Source organism: Halictus rubicundus, chromosome 3 (assembly GCF_050948215.1).
Source record: "Halictus rubicundus isolate RS-2024b chromosome 3, iyHalRubi1_principal, whole genome shotgun sequence".
NCBI lineage: Eukaryota > Metazoa > Arthropoda > Insecta > Hymenoptera > Halictidae > Halictus > Halictus rubicundus.
Genome location: NC_135151.1, coordinates 8,111,887 through 8,139,411, shown reverse-complemented (window position 1 = coordinate 8,139,411; position 27,525 = coordinate 8,111,887). Strand labels below are relative to the sequence as shown.

Below are 27,525 nucleotides of genomic sequence, written 5' to 3'. Positions count from 1 at the left end.
CCAGTGAATATTGTTTTGAGAATTATGGTAGACATGCGATAATTATATATGTTTGTTTCTTCACAAAAACAGAATACTGAAACTGACCTCGACTTGATGAGATGTACCATCATCTCCATTTTACAAGGTTCTGTCTTTAACAACGTCTATCGATTTCTTCGTTTATAATTTTAACCCCTCGTTAATAACTTCCTAACAAAGCCGCGAAGAACATTTTCTCAAAGGAAGAAGTTTCTTCAAATGACCCAAGGAATTACCCCTTTCAAGGAAATATAACATTTTTGGGACACCCTGTATATTATAGATACATTTATTGAAATGGTTAATGTCATATATACATAAAAATGAATAAGAAACAAGTTACTAAATTTAGGTTGAATTAGGGAAAATACGACTTTCACGAGAAGTACCTACGCCATGAGAATTTCGAAGCTTCGTACGGTTTGGACTTAACATTAGAAGAGTGAAATTCAGGATTTACTAGCCAGCTTTCTGCGAAATTACACCCGTCGACAAAGACTACAGCATGTGCTTTCGCATCAGTAATTTTGCGGGACAAATGCAGAATTCAGGAAGTAATAAAGCTCTTTCAAGAGTCGCCTTTAATTTTTAAATGCCCGCTATGTCATGTATATAAAAGAGCTACACGCAAGGATTAGTACTATCGTTACTCGAACTAAATAACTCACTATTTCGTATTACAACTTTATTTTTATCAATTTGCAATAATAAAACTTTGAATTTCCAATATCTGTTTTGTTCATTACTAAGTTTTACAACTTTTGTTGCACCTCGTGTAGACGTTATAACATTTTTATAACATGTAGTAAATTCGAAATGATTGTAGAAACTATTCAATATATTGTGTTTGTAGATTAACATATGAGATGATGAGAATAATGACGGTGTAAATCACTGAAACTGAGCGTACTCGATTTTAGTTCTCCATTAGACTTAATTCGAATAGTTCACGCTTACCGCAGTGTAATGTAATCGTTTATAACAAAGATATATCTTTCTCAGTCAACCAAACCCGCTTCGAGCAAATTTTGATCACTGTTTGTAATCGTACTTTGCGAGCAAATGTCGGTCAAGACTATGCTTGGAGCAGAATTTGGTCCCTATTTTCTATGAATTTGCCGACCAAAACTTGTCGACAAATGGGGAACCTATGACAAAACAGATGGGTCGCAATTTGAGTACAAAGTTTGCAGGCGGAATTCGAGGGCAAATCGAAAGCAAAACGGGGGCAGGCCCTGCCATCTACACGGAGGTAGATCGGTCGCACTAAGTGAGGACTTAACCTTGCTCTAAGAGTAAATATCGGGCAAAATCGTAGTAAGCCTTGCTGTAGGAGGGAAAACGGAATTTTATTTAAACTTCTAAATTATATAATTATAAGTTCATGTATTTCCAATAATTTAGTTCCGTTTCCCTTCTACAGCAAGGTTTACTCCGATTTTGCCCGATATTTACTCGTAGAGCAAGGTTAAGTTCGCTCTTGGTGCGACCGACCTGCCCTCTACACGAGAGCAGATTCTGCCCTCGTTTTGTCTTCAATTTGCTTCCGAATTCTGCCTGGAAACTTTGCACTCAAAATGGAGACTAATCAGATGGGTCGCAATTTGTAGACAAGTTTTGGTGGCACATTCATAGCAAATCAAGAGCAGATTTATTACTGGTTATTATTGTGTACAGAATTCTGACACTAAGTACTGCACTAATGCATAACAGTAGTGTATGACGACAAAGGAAAAGTGAGATACCTAGATTCCCGATAGAGAGATATAAAGTAGATATAAGCGGTAGATATGAGAGTTAGGAAATAAGATAGCTTTAAGTTAGAAATAAGGTTAGGGTAAGAGCGGCGTAAGGAGTAAAGGCGGATAAAGGAGCGGGTGATGTAAGAACCCTGTAGCCCTGTTGTAACCCTGAGGGAAACAATAACTTATATACAGAGTATTTCACCTAACTTGACCACCTTTAATATATTTCTCTTATTTTGTATGATAGAAAAAATGTCAGGGGTAGAAAATATTCTGCTCTGAAATGAAATGTTTATCAGTAACTTCAGTACGTGCTCGGGAACGGTAAATGAAGTAATTTCAATTTCATTTCAAAAATCATACAAAATAAGCGATAGATTTAAGGTGGTCAAGTTAGGTGAAATACATTTTATCATATGTTCTTCAAGTAATACTTGTTTGCTGAAGATTCAAATTAAACTACATGTGTTTTCCTCTGGCCATTTTTCAAAAAGTCATATCATCATATTGTTTTATCCAATACAAATTGTTTAAAGAAATTTTAACAAATTTAATTGTAGGTTAAACTAGGTAAAAATATATCTTTTCCTTGTTGAACCCAATTTTGAAAAGATCAATTATCTAGAAAATGGCAACTATTTGGACTTGAGTACTTTTATATGTACAAAACTCGCTTCATTGAAAGCTAGATGATAGTTTTTACAAACATACTGTAAAAGTTTATCCAAATTGGTCCAGTGGTCTTTCAGATGTTTTGGCTTTTGAAGAAGTTCACTTCGAGAAAACACATTTAATGCTTCAATTATCGGTTACCATTCTGGAATACGAGGGCACTTTTGGAGCTATACATAAAAGCAGCAGTTTCAAGAATTTTCAAATAGAAATATATAATGATTTTTTAAAAATCAGTGTGTTTTGTTTTATCACAGGCATATGATCTCTTAAGTACGCAGATTTTTAATTCAATAATGTACTCAATCTCTTTAGTATATCTGCAATACTGTAATTTCTAGTAGATGCACTACATTCAAAGAAAACCGCTACTAAATGTAAAAATCGTCGCGAAATATACTGTTGTTCCGGTCTATAAATCGTACGAAAAGGAAACAAACTGGGTAATTAGTTTGCTGTGATGTGTAAGTTGTCACACAAAAATCTCCGAGTCGTAAAATTTCCCCAGGCACTTTCGGTGCCAGACCACGCGCCGACTTTAGCATTTTAATTGTTTTACGTCCGCACCAGCTACTTGCATACAAGAAACATTTGCCCACCAGAATTTCCATAATCTCGAGCGGATAATTTCGGCGCACTGTCATTTTTAAGAATTCCACTTCCCGTTACATTTCTGACATTCACATTATAAATCTAGACATTTCTAAAGTCACAATTTATACAAAATAAATATCTACATGTGAATAGCCAAACACGTAAAAACGGGTTTCGTTATCTTCAATTATACACCTCTCACAATGCCAATTGCATTGCATGGTATTTTACACAAATTCTACAAACGAATATTTGTTTAGTACGGGTGCTACTAAACACGAATCGATTCATAGCTTATTGTTTTCAATTCTGATAGATATTAATGCATGCGTACTATATGTACTAATTCCTCAATTCAATTTTCTTGAGAACGAATTCTGAAATGATGAAAATTGTATTTTCTAAAAATTATTTTTTATGTAGAAGTGTCACTTAAATGGTAAAGAAATGCTGATTTCAGATAATCGAATAAGAAATCTTAGCGCAAATCTGGCAGTATTGAAAATTGTTCATAAACCTATTATTTCGATTTGAGTAACATGCTGCTGTTTTCATAAATGAAATTATACTTTTTATTAAATCATTATAGTTTTTAAGTTTATAACAACAACGAAATAGTGTGTATCGTTTTAGTAAAGACGTCTCCTATACATTTCACAATACTCGAACTCGATACTATGCATCGGCGAAGGCCATTTGAGTAGTTCGAGGAAATTAATGGCTGAGAGAATCCATTGAAAGATACTGTGGATGCAATTAGACGGTCAAGTACGAAATAATCGTTGGCTCGTGTCTGACAAGATACGCTCCTACTATACTTACACTGCACTTTACTCGTAGATCGAGTGAGTCAGCTTTCAAACATGTCGCATCAATTGTCGTGTCCTCGTCGACAACGTTTTCACATTGTTGGCATGCAGAGAGCCAGAAAATTAATGGTACACGTAGAAACTTGGCAAAACGTAACATACGTAAACGTTATAGAATAAAACGTAACGCGTGAAGTAGTAATTTAAATGTTTTCATTACTACTATACCTAATACTTTTACAGTAACATGTGCCGGTGATTATGAGAGTGAACTAAAAGTCGAGCCTTCTTTCTTCGAGACATTTAGACTTTTGCGCCTGATTCGATAAAAATATATTTTACCACGTTAACGTAATATACAGAATGTTCTACGTAACTGGAATAGGCTGTATCTCCTAAACGATTGAAATAGAAGCAACTGTTATAGATCAAAGGTAAACGGTATCGGACTGTGCATAATATGTAAATAACTTTATGCACTTTTGTGTATCGATGCATCGAAAAATTAATATAGCCCCTTTTTATAAAAACGGAAATTTATGTTTTTAACAACACAGGTATTAACATACTTATGTCCTAAATTTATTTTTTCAATATTTCAGTCCAATATTTATGAACACAATGGTTATATGAAAACTATTTTATAGTGATCATGAGTAAATTACTTATTTGAGCCTGATTGTAAAGTGAAAATGTATTGATCCTTTCTACTCGATAATTCCATAAGGCAGATTAATATTGGATATATATTAGATCTATATTGGATTTAGTGTGTATTAAGGGGGTATTCTGGCTTCGAGGCCGCCTTTTCATCAATTTTTAGAAACTTTTTTTAGAAGAACTAAGGTTGAACTTTTTGGATTAGGATTTTGCACACGTATTTGTGGCCATTTTGGAGTACGTAAGTTATTTTTTTTTTAAGTAAAGGTAATGAAAATTATATAAATTATTCAGGGTGTCCCGATATTGATGGTACAACCGTAGAGGGGGTGATTCTACCTGAGAAAATAAGTCGAAAATATAGTATAAAATGTTTTCATTTGAAGCTTCGTTTCCGAGAAAATTGGCTTTAAAAATACAGCGAATACGCATGATATTCGATAGGTATCTTCACACTTGTCTGATCATGACCAATCAATTCTACTTCCTGCATATATTATAGCACGTGAACCCGACGGATCTTTAAACTCGATTTTTTCAAAAACAAAGCATCAAACGAAAAAAATTTATTCCGTACATTCGACTTATTTTCTCATGTAGAATCACCCCACCACTGTTGTACCATCAATAGTGGGACACCCTGTATATACTTCTACAGGGAATTTTTATATTTTACCGCGATCCGGGTCCTCCTGCTGATCGATAACAAACAACTGCGCAAGTATATTTATCGGTACGAATGTGGCTATGGTCTGAAACAAAATAAATTAAAAATCTTGATTATTTACAAAATGCCGATATTTTCCGAGATTTTAAAAATTTTGGTTCATGCGATAATAGGATACATGCTGAACGTCTTCCAAAAGTTTCAAGTCAAGTAGAACTTGAGATATCGCAACAACAATTTCGAAAAAAGTGGTTTCGAGAGAAACGCGTTTAAAGATTCGACTATGAATTACACATGAAATGCGAGTTGCGTTCTTCAAACGCCTGTAACTACAACTACTACAAATATACGAATTCGAACGAATCCTTTTGCGCGCATATTCTACAACACTCGTACTTAAAGAAAAATTGCAAAGAAGATCGAGTTTTCGAAAATGAAAAACCGAAATGCGCACTTGAACAATTCTGAAAGTACGCAATGTTTCGAATTGTGTAAGTTTTTAGGATGAATGACTATGGATGTTCAAGAGAACATCAGAATGAAGCTTTTCATTAGTACAGTCTCTTGGGACACGATAAAACGTGTAAAAGAGTTGCAAACGGAATGTACAATTCAAAGTATTTTCGATTCACGTAGCGACTTGGCGGCGAAAGGGAAGGAAGCGAGACGAAGTGAAACGAAACAAAACGAATCGTTTGGTGTCGTACGCACATATATAGGTCACGGGTGCAGGGCGGCAAGTGGCGACGGCGCGTGCGATGACTCGACAAAAGAGATTCAGCCGCATGAAATAACGGTAGCAGACGGCGGCGGCGGCGGGATACGGTATCAGCCGGCCCGCTAGAAACGAGCGAATTCATTTCTGATTTAGCGTTCGCCCGTGTTATTCCCGTATCTCCCCTTCGTTGTTTCGGTGTTGTATCGAGTGCGGACGAGTAGGCACGCGCGTTGCCGATCGACGTGACGGCTACAACTGGTAATAAAGTTTCTGCTACTATGGAAACAGCGTTTAACACGGCTACAGCGCAACCAGATGGAAGTGGTCTCCCCGACGCGACGCAATGGGCCTGCCTGCCTGCCCAGCCCTGCCTCGATGGATATTTCTTCCGTCTCGAGCGGCGATCACCTCTCCCACCCCTGATTTATATATATAACTTGCTTCTGCGCAGATAAAAACGAAAAACCTGTGATTTGTCGATGCCACGATAAATCCGGCGTATCGCGAAACATATTAGAGATCACGGCTTTGGAAGTTTATTGAGGATACACGTACACACATATTTACGTATAACTAATGCATCCGTATTTTAATTCGTATACTTCTTTATACTCGGGTACCGATGTAAACGGGTACATCTTTTCCTCTGTTTTTATGGCTGGCCACGAGACTTTGTCTTAATAACACGTACTTTTCGTTTGAATAGTTTCACGTATATACAGCGTGTTAAGATATGATGTGGAAAAACCGTTACACCGTGATTCTACACCTTAGGATCGGCAAAAATTGTTTGATTGCATCCTATAGTACTCATCGCGAAAAACAAAAGTTTTAAAGGAACTATAGGTCTCGAGTCAACCGTTCTATTAAAAAACGACTTTAAAGTGTCGTAAACTATTTCATTCCATATGTCTACAGGGTGTCCCAAAATGGTATAAACGTGGAGGGGATGATTTTACATGGGAAAATAAGTCGAAAATACACAATAAAGTTTTTTCATTTGACGGGTCGTTTTCACGAAAATTGACTTTAAAAATTCGCCAAGTTCGCGTGCCTAACATTCTTAAGATAATACTTAAAATAATACTGCGATTTCAATGCGATTTCGTCGAGAAAACTCTGCTCTCGCAGCATACAATGTATTCGATCAAGGCTGATCAATTGGAACAAAAGAAATCGTTTCCAAGGAGATATTGATTTTTCGAGAATCTTCTGGCAATATCGATTCTTGTAAGTTCAGACATTCGATTCCTTCAAGTTCACATTTTTAAGTAAACGATAGAAAAGACCGGATTTTAGAGAAAGTGTGTTATTTTTTATATATTTCTTGCTCATTAATACTTAGAAAAACATTAACAGACACACCAAAAGTTTAATTGAGAAAGCTCAGAAATGCATATTTAATAACGGTAATTATTTTGAATACGATATGTAGTCGCATCAACCAAATGAGTTAAAAAATACAGCATTGTCGTATGCAAACTATTTTTTACATTCCTGATCTTCCATAACTGTAAAGGTGATTGTGTACTACATATTTCATTTCATCTTGAAAGGCACGTTCATATGGTACAAAAACGTCAAGTGACCTCAATTTCTGGAAGGATACTATAACTATAAATAATTAAAATCTGTCATTTTTTCGAGAAGAAAGTTGGACAATAATAACGTGAACATCCCCTATACTGTACGTATTGTGTAACCTGTTCGAAATTGTTCGAATAACAAATGGCTTAAATGGAAATACACCCCTGGTAGGAAATATTCGTTCAAATAAATGAAGCATTTATCACTGTGACCGTACAGCTGGAGGTTTACCAGATATAACCACCTTGATTTACGTCATTATTATTATTCGTAGTGAGAAATGTTTGGATGGAGATAAAACATTCAAGAGATGCATATACTGACGTTGTGCATTAGTTTTTTTTGTAGATTGACGCGTTAAGAACTAATACAGATCAACTTTGATTTTTCAAATGGAACCGTATACTTTCCGTACAGTTTCGAAACCAAATTTTACGAAATAAGAAATCTTCTGAAATGCCGATTTCTTGTAGAAGTTATGAGATACTAAGTTTATATTTTTACCGTCTAATCAACTCGTTATGGTAGTTAACATATAATTTTTTCCGACTTTTCAAAGTGGGGGCACATAGTTAAAAAAATTAAAAGCCATTATTTTTTATATCAAATTCCAAATTATATCCATATATTTCCATGGAAGAGTTCTTAACCCCCTACTCTCCCTATATTTAAAATTTGATATAATATCCATCCAAGAAATTAATTATATGAGTCATATGAACGTGGTACTTGTACAGGCATGGAAAAGGTAAAAAATATTGGCTTTTAATTTTTTTAACTATGTGCCCCCACTTTGAAAAATCGGAAAAAATTATATGTCAACAACCATAACGAGATGCTAAAACTGTAAAAATATAAATTTAGTATCTCATAACTTCTACAAGAAATCAGCATTTCAAAAGTTTTTTTATTTCAGAACAGGATTTTAGGATGTTTCAACAGGGTGGAAGATATGAAATGACGTTGTCGGTGTACAACAATGTATAGATTACGTACAGAAATGAATACACTTTGTTGTAAACTGAAATGGTTATACGTGGTTCAAGTTTAAGATTGCTTTGTAGCGACGACTGTGAGAGGGAGATATTTCGCAGAAAAGTTTCAAAATTGATATCTTTCAATGTCATCTGCTCGATTAACCTTTTAAACTCGGTCCGCCAAACAATGTCGATCTCGAGACGGGTTCGCATTTCCTTTCAAATAGTTGCTGATTACGATACCCGCGGTTCATGATGCAGAAACCATTTGCCGAATGCTTTTATTCCCATGCCCGTGTTTTGGATATGCTTTTCTAGGTGAACGCGTTGAGAGTATTGCAGAAATTCGCGAGTTTCAGGCATCGATTGAGAATTTGTCGTGCGCCGCCGTCGAGATTGAAGCAGGCAATTAATGATCCTAACAAGAGCTTCAATCTGCTGCGCAAAATCTGTCATGACCTTAATTTTCTGTGGCATTCGCACGACTTACTTTTTCGGTCTACAGTGTGGTATAGAATCTAATCACGTGGATATGAAATTTTACTTTCTTTTTTCCAATTTTTACCGTGAAAATACATTGTTCATACATTATTTGTGATGAACTGTAAAAACAACCGTAAAAGAGAAGATCAGAATAATATATTAACGGTCCAGTTGGCACTTCGCATTATACAGGGTGTCCCAAAAATGTTGCACTTATATAGGAGTTTTGATAAACGTACGCAACGTTTGTTTACACGCAATTATCGATTTATTAATAATGTTTGTTATATTTAGAAACGTGTTAGTTAGTTTTCGTGGCCGTATAATTTATTTCCCTTTATTTGGTAATGAATTTTGATAATCGAATACTAGCAGCTAAAAAGAAGTATGCATCAAATATTTTTATGAAAATTTTAACACTTCTATAGACTCCCTTGTTAGTTAATATTCGTAATTTTTGAGCTGTATTCTCTAATGGAATATCACAAATGAGCGATATACCTCCCTATACAATTGTATCTTTCCATGCTCATATGTATCTACGATCGAATGTGTATTCGTAGCGCGAATGTCTCCTGAGAGACGATCATTATCGTAGGTGTCGGGACGTGTGCCACCTTACGTGGCAAGGTAATTTCCGTACTGAAATTCGTTTCACCTTACTTGCCCCATAGTCTCGTTCGATCCCTTTGTTTAGGTGAAAGTCATGCCAGGCTTTTGAAGTTTTAATGAACATATTAATTGATCGATATCAGAATCTAAAACGAACAGCAAGCAGCGATTGTTTGGGAGTGTGTGAATATACTCATTAAAGATCGTAACACCAATAACTAGACTGCGGATTTTACGCATTTATGACATGACTGAATAGATCGAATGCAGAACAGTAAAAACATTAAAAAAATTTAGTAATATTATTGCATTGTTCTCAACTCTATAAAATTATTAAAAAAGAAAATAGATGTCTTGTAGCTTCTGTGCAGTAGGAAAATATTATATATCTTTTTTTTGGTAATGGAGGTTTAAGTTTTGATCGTAAAGTCATGTATTCACGTAAAATGCTAATATTGAGGAAGGGGTGGTCACTGAGATGTTTTGCATGTAAATGAAAAAGCCTTGAAGGCCGTTGTTGAAGAATTGATCGAACGCCAGAACCTTTTTTCACCATAATCGAGAAAAAAGACTACTAATTCGTTGTAAAAAATATGTAAATTGTAATGATGTTTCTCTCTTGTAATGATGTTAATTTCGTTTTTTATTTTTTTCTAAGACACTTTCGAACAAAATGATGTCTATTTTAAGTTACTGTTATAAATAGGGCGTTCCAAAATTTGAAAAAGCATGTGAAAGTAGAGACTTCATGCTTTGAAATAATTTTTTAACGATATCGATGCAACAATTTTTGCCGGAGTTATGATCATTTGAAAGTGACCCATATTTCTCGGGTTCGTAGAGTAGCCGTTTCCTTTGGACACATATTTTCCGCGGCTTTTTTAAGAAGTTATTAACGAAAAAACAAGGACCAATCAGGGCGTTGCTACCGCGGTCGAATTCTGGCTCGGCGACAAGTCCCGCTGAACGTGGCGTTGGCATTGGCCGATCCGGTATCCGTTTGCTGTAGCCGCGCTCTGATTGCTCCGTGTTTTTCATTATAATAACTCCTAAACAAAGACGCGGAGAAAATTTTTGCACCGGAAAAAGTTACTTCAAATGACCTGAAGGATCAACCCTTTCAAGGAAGTACAAAATTTTTGGGATACCCTGTGTAATGATCTCTCAGTACCTCATCTGCAATTTTTTGTGCGCGTTTATTGAACTTTAAATGGCAAACTATCGCCAATTTTAGAATAACTTATTGTCAGACCCAATCCACAGTCTGTCGTGCATCTCAAGTGTGATCAGTGTGTGTATCTAATTTGTGTGTACACATCTAATGCATGTGCCTAATATGTATATGTATCTAATGTCTATACTAATATCTAGGTACATCTAATGTGTGTCTAATAAGTATGTGTATCTAATGCACGTGTTTATATCTAATTATTTGGACCTTCAGTATGTGCAAATTGTGTGGTCAGTATACATATGTATTATGTATTTAATGTGCGGGTGTCTAACGTGTGTCCAGAACGGTGTATGAGTGTGTTTAGTGAGTATAGTTAGTGCGTATGAAGTGTGTGATCCCTGACTGTGTCTATTATACGCGTCTAATGTGTTTTAACGAGGCGTTTCCTGAGGTCACTCGAAGTAACATTTTCTTTTGCGAAAACGTTCTCCGCTGTGTCCGCGCTCTGATTGGTCCTTGTTTTTCGTTAATGACTCCTCAAAAAAGCCGCGGAGAACGTTTTGGCACAGAAAAGAGTTACTTCGAGTGACTTCAGGAATCACCCCTTTCAAGGAAGTCCAACTTTTATGGGACACCCTGTATAAAATTCTACAGGAAAAATATTTCTATTATTGCGTGTCAAAAATGTAAATCCCACAATCAAATTATTTTTTGTTATTAATAGTACATGACTTTTGTTTTCCTTCTCCAAAATGTCGCCTCAAGATATTTTACCGAATATTTCGTACTCGACATATCTTAACGTAAGATCTTAATTAGTGTAAGATGTGCACAAAAGTGTAAGTATGTATGCATATACATAGAAAACGTGCGATTCAATTTTCTCTGTGTACAGTTCAAAGCTCGATCATTATTACGTTAAATGTTATTAAAACTCGTTCAATTTCTACCCATAAGAGTATCTGCTATCTATCTTTTTCTTCACGGTCACAATTATTTCCTTTAATTAATGCCATCCTCAAACAAACCGATGCCCTTTCCCTAACGGCGCACGATCGTTTCCGTGTGGCTGACGATCAGCATTATCGGAATAGTTGGTGCTTTCCCCGGCAGCTAGCACAGTTCGAGTTAATCGATGAGAGTCTCAATAAGGAGCCAGAGGTATATGTGCATGTGTGTGTGCGCGCGCGCGTGTAGGTATACGGTTTTGCCCTGGAGTGCCTTGCTCGAATAGTCATTGAAAACGTCGATGACAGTACGCCTAAATGCGTGTAAAGTGGGTGGAACTAATCCGTTGAAAAAACTACGATCAAAACACACAAAGAGTCGGCAACGGAGATGTTTGGATTGCAGGCATACATCAATTGTTTTGATCTATAGCATAAATACAATTTAATAGCGATCCGTTATTAAAATTCAGTTTTATCGAACTCTTCAATTGTGATTGTAGTAAATACACAATGAAATATTTTAAACATTTAAAGGCGACCGAGAAAAACCTTAGAGGGAAATGTTCTTCAGAATGGCGACCTTTACAACATATTTCAAGGTCATTGAAATCGGGAGAAGGACTCTTTTCTAAAAGTTCGCCACAGTTTCTTGTAATATACATTTCAGTCAAAAGGTGATTTTGAGTTATATCTGATTATAACCCACCATTCAGACCCAGTCATTTTTAATTGACCGTTTCTATACGAAAAAATCTTACCGCACGGGTCCTACCAATTAAATTTATAACATTACAGTTACGAGGCCGTTACTAACATATCCCTGGAGCCACCTGACTTCGCATCAGGAATCCAAGAACTGTTTTCCAACCTATGCGGCTCCCCGATTTCGCATCAGGTTCGTCCGCGCGCCTACTAACAATTAAAAACCATACAGTAGATTCCCGTATAACACAATCAAAAAACTATTTATAAAAGCTATAAATGTATATGTATCGTGGCAGTAAATATACAATAAATACATGAACAAAATTGTTTAAGAAAACTGTTCCCTTACTGCTACAGAAGATACAAATGTACTGTCTTTTTAAACAATTTTTTAATCGCGTTATATGGGAGTCTACTGTATTCTTCTGTAAACCTCTACCGCTCGGCCCAAGTTCGTAACATATTCGGGGTTCAATTCTCTCTTCAACCACAAGATTAAAATTGATCCTTTACAATAATGAAACTCAAGGTGACTTTAATGTCTTGATAAAAAACAAAAACGAAATAGGAAAAGACTAGTTATTACATTGCATGCTATTCTTGAAACCATACAACATTTACCAAATAGTTTGTAATTTAAGTGGCACACTTGGCAGAATCATCCCTGCATCTACGTGTTATTTCACCATTTTCATGAAGTTAGTAAATAGGAAATAAATCATTATGAAGGTTGAAAGGATCTCAGTTTCTTTTCTAGCGGTTCGGGATTTTGTAAGAGCTCCGCCTTTGTGTGTTGTTTTTTCACTTTTGTTCGGATAAGTACAAGCGGTTCGACCAACGACGTCTACACACGCGTCGTCTGGCATGCGTTATCGATATTCTGCTTCGCCTAACCCTCCTTCTATTAAAAATGGTATATTTATACGAGATCGTCTCCGATGCACGTGCGAGGTTTACCAGCTGCGTTCGTAAATAGACGTGTTTTGTGCAAGCGAAGACGCGCACACTTCGATTGGAATCGATGCTCATAAAGAACCTTGTTTAGGCGTTTGTTTCGAAATCTCTCAAGCTGTATATCACGAAGGAAGCAGCGTAAAATAAGGTTTTTATTTAGCTTAACCTCTGTGTTAAACTTGACTTCTGGCATAGTAGTCGTAGTCAGTACTTCTTTCAATTTAGTCCTTCTAAGCGGCAGTAATATCGAATCTTTGTAAATTCATGTAAAATCTAATTTTTTATATTACAGTAAAGGTTCAGTGTTCCTAAGCGCGTCTGGATGCAGCGTTTTGCGATCCAAACTCCTTTCGTTGTAACTTCCTGCTGTGCGTCTAGATGCACAAGTTTGCGTTCGTACATCTCTGCGGGACGTGCTACATTCAAAAAACAATGTGAATCATTGTAACGATGGTGAAATGCTTTTTTCTATACGGAAATTTCTCTTTAAATTTACGCACACGCGCACATCATTGCAAATGTCAATGTGTACTAGATGCTCAAATTATCCTAGAGCAAAGAGGACACAGCATCGCATCCATACGTATGCGCTACTGGAACTCCATTAACAAATGTTAATGTATGTATACTATTACGTGTGTCTCGTTTGGAAGTGTTTATTCTCAATTCTGCAAATTAAGTACAAATTACTTATGTGAGGTTGTTGACGTTCAACCTTGACACGGGACTACCAGCAAGACTCGTGTGTTTCCAAGCGAAGTAGGTTGGGAAAACAAACATCCATCATGGTTTCGTATTTCTTTAACCCAGTAAACTGCTATTTTCAAATAAATAAATAGATTAGGTAATATAAAATCAAGTTTAGTTAAAAAATTCCTTTTCAAAAGAATTGAAATGGTAAGTGCTGATATCTGTTAAAGTATAGTTATCATTTATTCGGATAGTAACATTTTGATGTATACACTCCTGCATCAATTTCCATACCAACGAATGAGAATCCACTTCTAACTTGCGATCAAAATTTTATTCCTGTTGAAGAATCGTTCAACTTTGGATCCCCATTGATTGAATAGCTTTACATACATGTATATTAATGAAGTAAAAATATGCGCTAACAATTTCTCAAGATGTTAAAGATTGATATAATTATTTTTTCTATTTTCTATAATGTTTCTTACTTATGTGCACGTTGGTATGACTATGGCGTGTGTGATGTATGTTTGCGTTGGTATGGCTGTAGCGTGTGTGTCGTCATGTCCTGACCAGTGTCGCCAGATCAAGACTTGTGTCTCCATTCTAATTTTCGTCTCTGTCGTGCATACTCCGATACTGGCAGAGAGAGGGTAACTTTTTCCCCTTAATTATATAAAAAATATTGCTTGCTGTACGCTTCGGTTTGCAACCTATGTAAAATAATAGACGTCTGTTCACGAAGCGTCATCGTCACGTCATCGTCGCGTAATCGTCGCTACATGCTATCCATATCCCTTTTCATCCGCTCCTGCATTAATTTCTACACATGCATACACTTTCAGTTTCTGTTTTTGCGCCACGCGTACGTGTATGCACCCCTGCGCGCGCATCGTGGACGGACGCAGATAAAGTGAAAGTCTGAAATTACAATCAAAAGATTATAGTGCAAACCTATTCATTATTATATCGTTCTGGTTTATGTTGTTCTGTAATTGCTAACAAAAGTATGCTTATACATATATATCTTCTCTTCTCGTTTGTGAATTTTTGTAGAATTTTCTGGTATCTACATCAAGGAAGGAATATGACTGTCAAACAAAGTCTTACAGTCTTGAAAAATTTGTTGTAATAATGTATTAACACAGTGTATTTGTAAGACAACTTGACCAATACAAAAATACATCTCAGAAACGGAATATGAGATAAAAACTAAAAATGTTTATTTGCTTTTGTAACCTCTGTAAAAACTATATTTTAATGAATCCAACACAATTACGTTAAGACGCAAGGGAATCTTGCGATCCATATACGAAAAACAAATTGAAAAACTCGCGTTTATTCGTTGCTAGAGTACCGAATTTGAGGTTCCAAGAAAGTCTATTAAAACGTTCGAAATGTTCGTGTTTACTTATTCTTCTTAAATATTATATTATAAATGTTTTCCACATCAACCGTATGAATAATTGTAACGGTAGATGCCTGATTTTGTTTGATCGAATACTTTTTGCCCGAGGTGTATCTACCAAATTGTTCCTGTGGAGGAATCTAATATCAATTTGTAATAGAAACAATCATTGCGGGTACGTTTCGGATAAAGTGTACATCAGCAAACTGATCGCGGTTGTAGCTGATAAAACGATGAGATTGCGCAGGGGCTGATTCATCTCGTTGACAGTATCGTAGAAGTATATCCGACGGGTAGGTTCGGCCGTTTAAAGCAGTCCTGGGTAAAAGAGTACCGGCGCGATCGGCCGAGCTTTAATGTGTATCAGGAGCTGCCCTCTCCCCCACCCCTTTCTTTATTCTCCTTCAGTCTCAGCCTATACTCATCTACCCCATGCCTCCCTTCATCCCTTACCTTCTGCCGCTTTTCTCGTCCCGTCCGCGTCCAGAGGGACGATTGACGTATCGATTCCAGCAGGGTGGTGCAGTCTGGCCTTCGCCGTCGTGTCTGCGTGGTCCAAAACTGCTGGCGTCGGCTCCGCCGGCGTGGCGCGACGCGACGCGACGCGACGCGACGCAACGCGACCTTTCCATTTCCATCGCCATCGCTTTCTTCGCGGAGTTGCGGACCATCTCGTGCGACTCGCGGCGATTTGCTCTCACGATCCACGTGACGAATTCTCGCGGGGACGCTACACTCCATGTGACACGATCTCACGATGCAACCTCCAACAGAAAGCCCTCCGACGCAACGGAGGTTAATGCCTGGCTTGAAAGCTTCCGGCGAGCCACGTGATCTACTACCGATGAGATATATTCGATCAGAACGACCGGGCCCGACCGGATAGATCGTCGCTTTTCACGGAAACACGAGTACTCGTCTGTGCTTTCGGTTACATCTGCTACAGGCGACGGATACCCTCGATGAAAACTCTACTTGAATCTCGTCGAATAAGTTCGATCGTTTGCCAACGAGCTCTTCGTGGATAGTTACGCGCGCCCCGGCATTGAGCTGCGCGCACACCGATGCTGTCAGAAACTGGAGCTCGAAGGGCGAGAACTTCGAGAGGATAATTAGTGAAACGACGAGCGTGAACACGTGGCCGATTTCTAATTGACTGGTGCTGAAGCTGGCTTCCTCGATGATCCTCGAAAGTGGAAAGAACTTTTTCGGCGTCCCGGAAGCCGGCGATCCTGCATCCGGAAAATCGTGCTCTGAATGAAAACTGTAATTGTTCGAAATGAAACGACGTTCAAGAGAAATACGCCGCAAGCTTGTGGAACTCGTATGAAACACGAATAATCAGAGTTTCGTGATAATTTCAATGGCGCCGAGAATGTTTTTAATACAGCTAACGCGCAATTAAATTGAATTGCTTTACTCCGCGTTTGATAGCGGTTCGCGTTCAGAATTGGTATTAACGCAACAGAAAATTTAGTTGGAATGTAAGCGACGTTTACCGATAACATTCGAATATACAGAGATATACTACCAGATCCCAAAGGATTTAGCCACGGCAGTTAGACCCGGTAATTTCATTCAGTTGTGCTAACTTTAAACGGAATGCTCATGCTACATAACCCGAATAATAATGAGAATTAACAGCTATCCGTTTATATTCTCAAACGTGTGATCCTGAACGCGGTTTAATTCTGTAGAATCGTAAATTCGTTATCCATGAAAAAGCCATTATTCTCGTCAATTACAATAATCATATGGCACGAATAAATTAAGAACCGTTGATGATTGAGCCACCACCGATGATTACAGAAAACGATCGAAAGTGGAAAATAGCTGTGACGCTTGCTATAGTGGATTAGAAGAGGTCTTGAAGAGTGTGATCGATTTCGTCATGGTCCAACTGCTTAAGAAATCAATCGTTTGAAAGTCTACTTTGTCATGATTAAGAACATTAAGAAGAGTCTCTCTTAAAAAAAAAAAATAAGAAGCGTCTAATTTTGATACAATTCACGTAGAAGCTATCGCAAAGTACTAGATCCCGGGCAGAGTATGATGTATGTCAATTGTGACGGTCATAGCTGGAACCAACTTGCACGGTACGATAATGTTTGGTGCAAAACGACCAGACGTCGTCCCCAGAATTCCCTTGAAAACTATACAAGTCGAAGACACAACCTCCTGACATTATTATGAGGACAGAATGATCGGATAATCGGTGGAACCAAAAGGTGTGTAGATATACTGCATAAATAGTACAGCACCCCATTAACTATCATACGCGTACACCATGTTGGCTTATGATTCCGGATGTTCGTTTACAGTGACATTCGATAGAAACAACGCAATCTTGGAAAATCCGTGGATCGAACTGCAACTGTATTCCCTATACAGGTTAGTAATTGTTCTTAATTCGTTGCTAACAGTACGATGTACACTAAGATAGGTCGCATATTAGGCTACTTTAACCTATTTAAACTGTGCTAATTATGAAACTTTCGCGAATATCTGACATAGGTTGGCCTTGATAGATTAAGTTTATTAAATACGTATATTCACTTCTGAAGCGTCAAAAATTCAGTTGAAACGAAACTTTCTTCAACGTCTAAATCAATTATTGTTAATAATTTGAAGAAAAGTTTTAAAATTAATTCTTAAATTTAATCAATATTAATCCACAAGATATTTAAACACTAATAAAACTATTCATTAAAAAAGAATAAATCAAATAAAATATTATATTATAAATCAAATATTATACTATAATATAAATAAATCAAATAAAATATTATACTATTATATTATATTATAAATCAAATATTATACGACGGTGTTTCGTGTGCGTATTTTTCAAACTTTTTTTAGTATTTCCGTTGACGTAGAAGATTTATATGTGTGATATGTTAAAATTGTATGTCGACAGCGCGATTAAAAATTGGCCATTTATCACTTTCGTTTTGTTCCATTCTGACACCGAATCTCGGAAAATAGTAGTACAGGCTACGCGTATTATACTATTGCGGTGTGTTGGTCGCCTATGTACAGGGTGTATAAAAAGTAACAGTCATCCGTCCTAGGGATGAATCTACACCTCCTGATCGGTGGACATTTGTCAAAGAAACATTCCGCAAAATTGTTTGTAACCAAGAAAATTCTACACATCGAGAAAAGAAAAAGTTTGAAAGGAACCATATGTCGCAAACAAATAGTTATCGAGATATAAGCCGTTAAAGTCTTCGCAGAATTTGATTGTGTGGAGTTATACGTATAGACAAAAGCCTACTACTACAGTCCACCTGACCGTGTCGATGAGACGAAACATAATTGTGTGCGTGTCTCGAGATAAACGAAATTTAAAGGGACATTTGGCGCTAGGCCTGTACCAAGTCATTGTCTCCCTGCCCATTGGGATCATATATTTGAAGTTGCAAAATATGAAAGAAAACGACAGTGACAGCAAGCGAGAAGAAATTACTCCGACCACGAGCAAAATAATACTGCGATTTTAGCCGCTTCGCTTGCACGGACATGTGACGGCCATGTTATACTAGGCAGGTCAGACGCCGAGGGTCTATAAACGCTAGATACAAAAACAGGGGGTTCCGGGAAACCGGTTCGGCAATTCAGCCGACGGAATTTGTTTACCTTGTTTTCGTATCTACCGTAGGACGGATGACCATTACTTTTTATACACCCTGGACAAGATGAGGTTATTTAGTAAAACAAAGTTCGCACAGGTTGCATATCATTGGGACCTTGAAACGAGTTACCCCTTTATCGTAAAAGCCCGAGTTAACTCGGGCAAGCGATAGTGCCAGAATTGTGCAAACCGAGTTAACTTGGATAACAGTTTACTTTATGCTACCATGTTACACTCGCTCGCATCAACTCAGTCGTAAAATATCTCACAATCAGTTAGTTTACGATATACATCTATCATATTATACAAGAAGAACACTTCTAATTTCTAGCGTTACTATTATAAGACAAGGGACAAGACATTTATATTGCGCTGGCATTGTGGTTATATAAATTTTCGGAATAAAATATGATTTATGACTAAATGTTTGTACTACTTTTTCACTAAAACTGAAATTGTAACGTGTGTCTTGTGTGTGAAATTGTAATGTCCATTTCAAACATTTTTTGATAAAGTCAATAATTAATGAGTTATTCCAGGTGGTAATTTTTACTACCTCGCCTTGTACATATAACAACAAATACCAATTTATAATAACAAAAGTTTAATATTATAAAATTTACGCACTTATCAACTCTACGCGTCTATTTGATAATAAACTCATTTTTTCAAGAAATAGTATCACTCGGTTTCGGAATGCAAATGAGTCTGTAATAACTGCACAAATAGTCCGTCGACGCAACAGAACTCCCTGAAATCCTCAATTGTGTTATAATTCTCTCTCTCTAATACTTGATTAATCCATTACCAAGAGCCTGCTTAACACTGTTTCCGGCCGAGTTCGCAATTAATGTTTAATCTTGTTGCGGTTGCCACTGATCAAGAAATTAATTGCCATTGTAGCGTCGAGAGTTTCGATACGCTCACGTGTTACAAATATGTTGCGAGAGTTTCGCATACCCATTACCAGCACTATGTATGTATACGTGAAAATCGATGAAATCATAACTCTTCCAAACTTTTAGACTTTAATTATTTCTGTAGAAAATCTTGAATAATACACTCTTTACAAAATTAAAGGATCACGTCTGCGAACCCGAGAAATCGGGTCAATTTCAAATAATCATAACTCCGGCAAAAATTGTTGTATCGATATCGTTACAAAATCATTTGAAAGTTTGAAGTCTCTACTATTCAGATGCTTTTTTCAACTTTTTAGTTGTGTTGCTTTTCAACACAATTATAGCGTTAGAAAGAAGGCTTTGACAGTTACAAACAATTTTATTTAACTTTCAGACATCACATGGGGCAAGATAAATTTTTTGATAAATCGCGTTATCATCATTCAAAAGCGCCTGCTTTCCAGTACAAAATATCTGGTTGTCGAATATCGTGCGATTTTTTTTTTGTTCGAGTTATGCAACATTGAAGCAGATATGGTCTTTTCAACTTTAACTGGGTCTAGAAAGCGAATAAAACATCGTAGAATCTTGTGCAAAAAAGCAATAGAAAGAGCATTTTCTTCTCTTGGAGGCACTTATTTTGTTTTTTCGAATTTAATTAACATTTCGATATATCAGTTATTTTTGAAAATATGCTAAAAATCACACCATTTACGTCGTTATGACATAAGGTAATGTCGGTGTACCTCTGTTCGTCTTCGGGTGTTTTCGTCACTTGCGTCGCGTCGGTAGGTGAGGATGCGAATAAGTAAGAGAGCAAGCTTGAGCCGAACGCCACCGTGACGAATTAGGGCTATTAGCCTCATTTTATGCGAACCGGTAACTTTAAACATAATTTCCATAGGTGAAAAATGATCGCTGCGGGTTCATCAGACGCTCAATCGAATCAGCAGAATGTCAGCTTCAAACTAAACTTAAAATGATGGTATTGTAATCATTTATCGCCGAGATTTAGCGAGTTGAATGAAAAATGGAAATTGTGCATATTTTCAGAGAGACCTGGTATATCGAAATGTTAATTAAATTGGAAAAACAAAACAAGTGCCTCCAAGAGAAAGAAATGCTCTTTCCATTGATTTTATGCACAAGATTCTACGATGATTTATTCTAGAGCCAGTTGAAGTTAAAAAAAAATGGCGCACATACAGATTTTCACAATAAGTGAAAAAGGGCAATCTAGGTTTATGTTATCGATTTCAAAACAATATTACCAAAAGTATTTTGTTAATCACAATTAATTGACATTACAAAAATACAAAAACCTTTTTGAAATTCCAACTATCGTAACCTCGTTTACCGTTTAGCAACAATATTGAAATATATCGAGTTTAAAATTATACGTGTACTCAATTTCAGGTAAGTTGAATAGGTTGAAACAATAGATGCCACACAATCTCTATAAACGAGTTGACAATATCTCGGGAAAGTTTTTATCGCAGTACAAAAGGAACAAAGTAAACGTACAATGTAAAGTTACAGGTAAAAAGTAAAGAGCTGATCAAATTTCGTTACACGCCAGTAACGCATGTGAAGCGACGAACAATGGTCAACCACTTCTCAACCTGGTTCTCGCAATTACTCTTGGCGGTCCTAATTAACTGAGATTAAGGGACTTTTAGCGCCCCCGGCCAGCAAGATTAAACTTCAAATCATACGCTTCCGCAGCTGCACCATTACTTCATCAATTTAGTCGTAGCGTCGCGCTACTAGGTAATCTGTTAACCCTTTCGTTACTAGCGCCGAACATAATCGGCATCCACGCGACGACCTGTGTGTAAATACTAGGGTGGACCTTAGGTATACTTGACGAAAGTTATTTTGCAAGATTTTTTTAGTCTCACCCCCCCCCCCCTCCCAGAATTGTGGCACTTCTTGAGAAAATTATTTGGAAAAAATCTGGGTTCGATCAGATCATGGGAACCCGACGCACATCAAATGAAAATATTGAACTTTTTAAATCTTGACAAACCTTGATAAACAGTTGAAAATAGAAAAAATATCCATGACCTTGAAAAGTTGAAAAAATTATCTTGAAAAGAATTTTTTCCTGTCATTTGTTACGAGACAGGGCTGCGAGCAACGCGAGAGGCCGGGGAAGGGTTATTACCCCAGGAATATGGTTTCAAGTACTATACTTGGTTGTTAGTTAGGTACGCGGACGAACCCAATGCGAAATTGGGGAGCCACTAGGTTGGAGAAATCTCTGTTTGGACTATGGTGTGTCGCGGACGAACCTGATGCGAAACCAGTCAAAAATCGATATTTTCGACTTTTTCTCTCATGTAGAATCATCCCCTTCACGTTTATATAGAACTCTCATAATCAGAAAGATTGGAGAAATTATATTACAATAAAAAATATTTAAACACTGATCAGCATAACGAAAAAAAACTGATTGAAAGATTTCAGAAAAAAAAAATTATTTTATTCTCATTAAAGTAGGGTGGCAAATCAAACTTGTATTTATATGAGTAATATGTCCTGGCGTCTAGATCATACGAATTACGTTGACTATATCAATAAATATGTTGAAATTTTTTAAATCGTAAGCGAAAAAGTATTAACTATTGAAAATAGAAATATGAGAATCCTTCCTCTTGTTAGCTTAATTTTAGTATACACCTTAAAGTGAACGGACAATAAGGAAATTCAATTTTTTATCTGTCAAATTATACGATAAGAATAATTTCGTAGAATTTATACAAGGAAACAGTTTTACAAATGTATCAGGAAAACATGTAGAAGTGGCATTACGTTTTAGAAGCATGTATTGCGCACGACTGTTTCATAAAATGCACGGCAGATAAAAATGTTCCATACATTCTGTTGAAAAATGTGTTTTCACGTTGTAGTTAGATGCGTCATGCATGCTGATTATGCAATTTGCTCTACCTGCAATTGTTATTTTCGTTCGTTTCTTCGTTTTAATTCAAGCCAGCTGCACAACGTAGTTTTTATGTGAAACGGTAATCTTGATTCTATTATAGAAATCTGTTGTAATACGTATTAAAAAACATTTCAAAGTGACAATTTCAATATGAATTTTCTTTAACACTAGATTGTCGGATGAAAAAGAAGGTATCTGGTCAGCTAGTGATTCCCTCTGACAGATTGGTGGTGTTTTATGATAACGAGGGTGATCAGATGCCTACCTTCATAATTCTATTAAAAACCAACATATGTTTTAAAAAAAAATTATTTAAGTTTTTCTATATTTTCTATATATATATAGCAATAAAATCGTAAATGAGTCAAATTGATTCGCTCCGGTAATCTAGTGTTAAATGCTAATCTGTTCGTAATTAGTGTTATCATATAAACCGTGTTAAATTCAGTTGTTAATAACATTAAATGTCTTGTAATTTTTAAAATTGTACATTTTTGTCAGAGAATCTTTGGACAATCAAATGTTTTAATAACGGAAGTTCAACTGTATTTGATTAATTGCACATGCACAAATTTTTGGACGCTTAAAAATATTACCTATTGATTGTCGAGATTACAAAGTTCTAATTCTTGATCCCAATTTTATCCCAGAAGAGGCATCACAAGGAATGCTCAAGCTAATTCAATCGTATTAAATGGTGGAATAGGGAACTTGATTCTACTCCTAATCTCTGTGTCTCCACAAAACATTTAATCGACTCCCTTATCGATACCAATCTAAAAACCAATTATCTTCGGTCAATAGCAGCAAGAAAATTGAGTCGTTCGAATAGTACCTTTGGACTCACTTAGAAGAACTAAAGCATGGGTTAACCCATTTAGCCATCGAGAAAGATCATGCGATTAAATACGATCTTAACAATGCAGATTCTATGTTGGTATATAAAATGTTTAATGATAGTGTAAATGTCTAATATTATTACGAACAGTCTGTTGATCTTTACTGTTAAAAATCTTTAGAAGTTCAAAGATTAAAAACAATAATGAATCTGCAATATTATATCATTTCAATTTATTATATTTATTACCCTAGAAATTTTGTACATAATATAAATCTGGATAAACTCTCGTAGTCTAACTATGATATAAATTTACGAGTATATAATAAATATAAATCTATGTGTGCAGAGTTCTAAATTCGAAATAAAGTTCCGTCGCTTTTTGTACAGGGTGTAAAAGAAACAAAGAAACTTGTATAACTCCACACAATATCAAATTTTGCAAACACTTTAGCAGCTTATATTTCAATAACTACTTGTTTGCGACATATGGTTCCTTTCAAACTTTTTCTTTTCTGAATGTATAGAAGGTGTAGATGTGAAGAAAAACTTTAACAACAATTTTCTTGGTTACAAATAATTTTGCGGAAAGTTTCTTTGAAAAATGTCCACCGATCCGGATGTGCAGATTCACCCCTAGGACGGATGACCATTACTTTTTATACACCCTGTACATTGTCATTTACATTTATGTAGATTAACTTCGTCGTTCGACACGTCTTATTGTCCAAAGTTCCTCCGGTTAGTGAACACTTCACCACTTATTACTGCTAATGAACTTGTCCCCTCTTTACAATTTTTGATTACTTCACTCGGAGTATATAGCGCTTGGCCTATCAGTAATTGACGACCAACAGCCAAGAACGATACAACACGTGCGCGGGACAAGTCAATCAATCAGTCGAAATCCTGTTCAATACGTAGTGCGGAAAAAAAGATTTTAGATTTCGAAAGGATTACTTTTTTCATTAGATATACATATCGTGTTGCATTTCTCTTTGCGAAAACCAGGAACCTATACATATTAAATCCTATATATATATTATTATATATTACTATTATATTATTCATGTCTGTTATTCCCATCTCACTAAAAAAAATATTCAATTATCCACTAATACATCTAATATGTTATATAATTGGAAAATAGTAAGACTAGTAAGAATAGTATTGGAAAGTAAGACATAACTTAATTGGTTAGATCAGAAACGTTCCAGGTTATTTTTTTTTCAAAATCGAGACATTGGCAAACATTAAAATTTAAACACAAAAAGTAAATATTTTCACATTTTATGGGTGTCGTTTAATTCGTCGATTAAAGTTAGCCAGATTTTTGAATACAGACAGTACCTAGTTCTCATGTTTGTTTACCTAAGAATGTAAACATATTATCATAAAATTTACTCAACTAATTTCAGTCATCTTGACGAAATTATGAGAAATGCATTACAAAAAATACATTCAGTCTGTATGTAACAGATAATGTTGTCTACAGTGTTGTTAAATGCATATTTGCAATTTATAAACATTATTACTTAAAAGAAAATAATAAAGAGTCAGTGTAGCTAGTCTCAAGTGCCTCTATTAATTCTGTAATATCCATGACCTATGCCAAAGTACAAGGGTGACATAATATGATGATAATAGCACGGTATGTGCAAACACACAAGGGTCACATTGAAAGCTTGTTTTGAAAACTTTGGAAAAAAAGGTTTTTCGCGTACAAATCTTCTTGAGAGAGAAAGGTTTGCACTAATTTACACAGTGAAAGTGAAAAATGTATTAATATATTGGTCAAGCGATCGTTGTAAGAGTAAGAAATGTAAATACAATTTATTAAATGTTTTATGGGAAGAGTTACCTCGAATACACACTTACGAAAAAGATTGCAATCACATTCTTGAACAACGACTTACATTTTACTATGTCACTCTAACATTTGTATAGATAAGATTCTATTCTACAACGATATGCACTTACGAGATCCAAATAGTTGCAAAACGCCAAGAATTCGGCTCACGTGCTTCAAAATTGTGCGATCGAAAAGTGCTGACTATAGCGTTCAGCAATCCGCAGCCAGTGCCTGTGGAACCCAACCCCCTGAACAAACACATACAAAGTGTGTCAACAGTGCAGGAAATCGACTCGTTCTCGTGTTTTCATTTGTATCGTGAATCCACGGGAATCACCGGAGGTTTCTGGCTACCCGAGACCAGCCAGCCGAGCAACCGGGATTTTTACAATAAACGCAGCACCGTATGCAGTGTAGTTATCGAGGAAACACGGTGCTTGAAATCCATACCTGAACTCCAATCGATTTGCAAAAATCTACGACTTCCAATTAAATTGTTGACAAATCACTTGTTGTTCTTTTCATTCGTAAATTGCAAATACAAGTGTAACATTTCTAAACAGTTTAGTTAGTAGATACATATGTATACTATCGGACTGCGGATTTTATGCATTTATGGCAAACTAGATAAGTGAAGTCACAACTTAGATAACTTTTATTTTCCATAAAGATCCGCAGTCTATGCATCGGGTTATTATTTACAATACGGCATCCCTCGCCGATTTCAATGACCTTGCAGTATGTTTTTGGGGGCATCATGATGAACAACTTTTTCCTATACATGTTACCGTCGGACGACCTTGCTTTGCGAGATATTTGCGGAAAACTGTTGCTACTGAACAGAGTCCGTGCAAGTTCGAAGTTCAAGTTATTCTGACAATGAGTTCTAAAAGGGTCTGAGTGAGGCAATTTCCTACCAAAACTCGGGAAAAGATCATTCCATTCGCAGGGATAAAAGGGGGACGAATCACTAGTTTCGGGCGTAATCCAAAAATTGTGCAATGTATTGACTATTGACTCCGTGATTTTATTTTCCCTCGTAAGCCTCGTAGGATGCTGCACGGAAATCCCTTGTTCAAGGATCTTTTCCCCGAAAGTGGTGTCGCCTTTTCGCTGCGTGTAGCTCTGCGATCCGTCAATTGTCATTGAGTGGAGTACGGGCTGGTCTGTTTTCCCGTTTCGAAACAAAACACTTAACTTCCAGCCGGACCCAAGTCCTTAGGACAAGCATGCCAATAAATACCTTAAACATGACAACGTCCCACTCGGTCGTAGCACAAACCCAGACACGATGTCCAGACAATTCCAGACAACAGAATGTCTATCTTTCTAACAACGACAACGATTTTTATATTATTACCAAGTAGCGACGAATAATTACTGGATTGTTATTTCTGAAATTTCTAATGAAAATTTTTATGAGTATCTCATAACTTCTACAAGAAATCAGCATTTCAAAAATTTTTTATTTTTTAAAATTCGGTTTCGAAGCTAAAAATTCTAAAAAAATTCAAAGATGTGCATTCTAACAGTTAAAATATGCCTGATTTTTTCAGAATTTTCAGTTGAAGAGAATGAGAGAAATTACGGAAAAACCTGATTTTCTTTGTCACCCCATTGCTATCCCCCATGTCCACATATAGGGTTGAAAATTGGTACAAAGAATTTTCTTTGGATAAGCTATCAAATAGCCTATTTCAAGTAAAAAATGAATCAGAAAACACTTAAGATATACTCAATATCTATCCTACACATAATAAAGAGATATTATATTGAGAATTAATGTTAACAATGTCTTGCAAATTAATAATATTTGCTTTAAGAAAAAGAGAAGAATCTTCATTCAAAAATATATTATGATTCTATTAAGAAGTAAGTACATTGATGACCTTCAAAACAACTTTTCTACTTATCATTTCTGTC

At 36.2% G+C, this 27,525-nt stretch overlaps 1 protein-coding gene and 1 long non-coding RNA gene across 2 annotated transcripts in view; both read left to right on the top strand.

The window, feature by feature from the left end:
• LOC143352575 (uncharacterized) overlaps positions 1-17,863 on the top strand; it is a 58,346-nt gene extending 40,483 nt beyond the window's left edge. Inside the window, exons 2-3 of the long non-coding RNA XR_013081967.1 lie at positions 17,236-17,654; positions 17,748-17,863. This is a non-coding gene — a long non-coding RNA (uncharacterized LOC143352575). The remainder of the gene's footprint in view (positions 1-17,235; positions 17,655-17,747) is intronic.
• The window catches only part of LOC143352568 (uncharacterized), a 176,316-nt gene that overhangs the window by 44,211 nt on the left and 104,580 nt on the right, over positions 1-27,525 (top strand). The gene's annotated exons all lie outside the window — the stretch shown is intronic.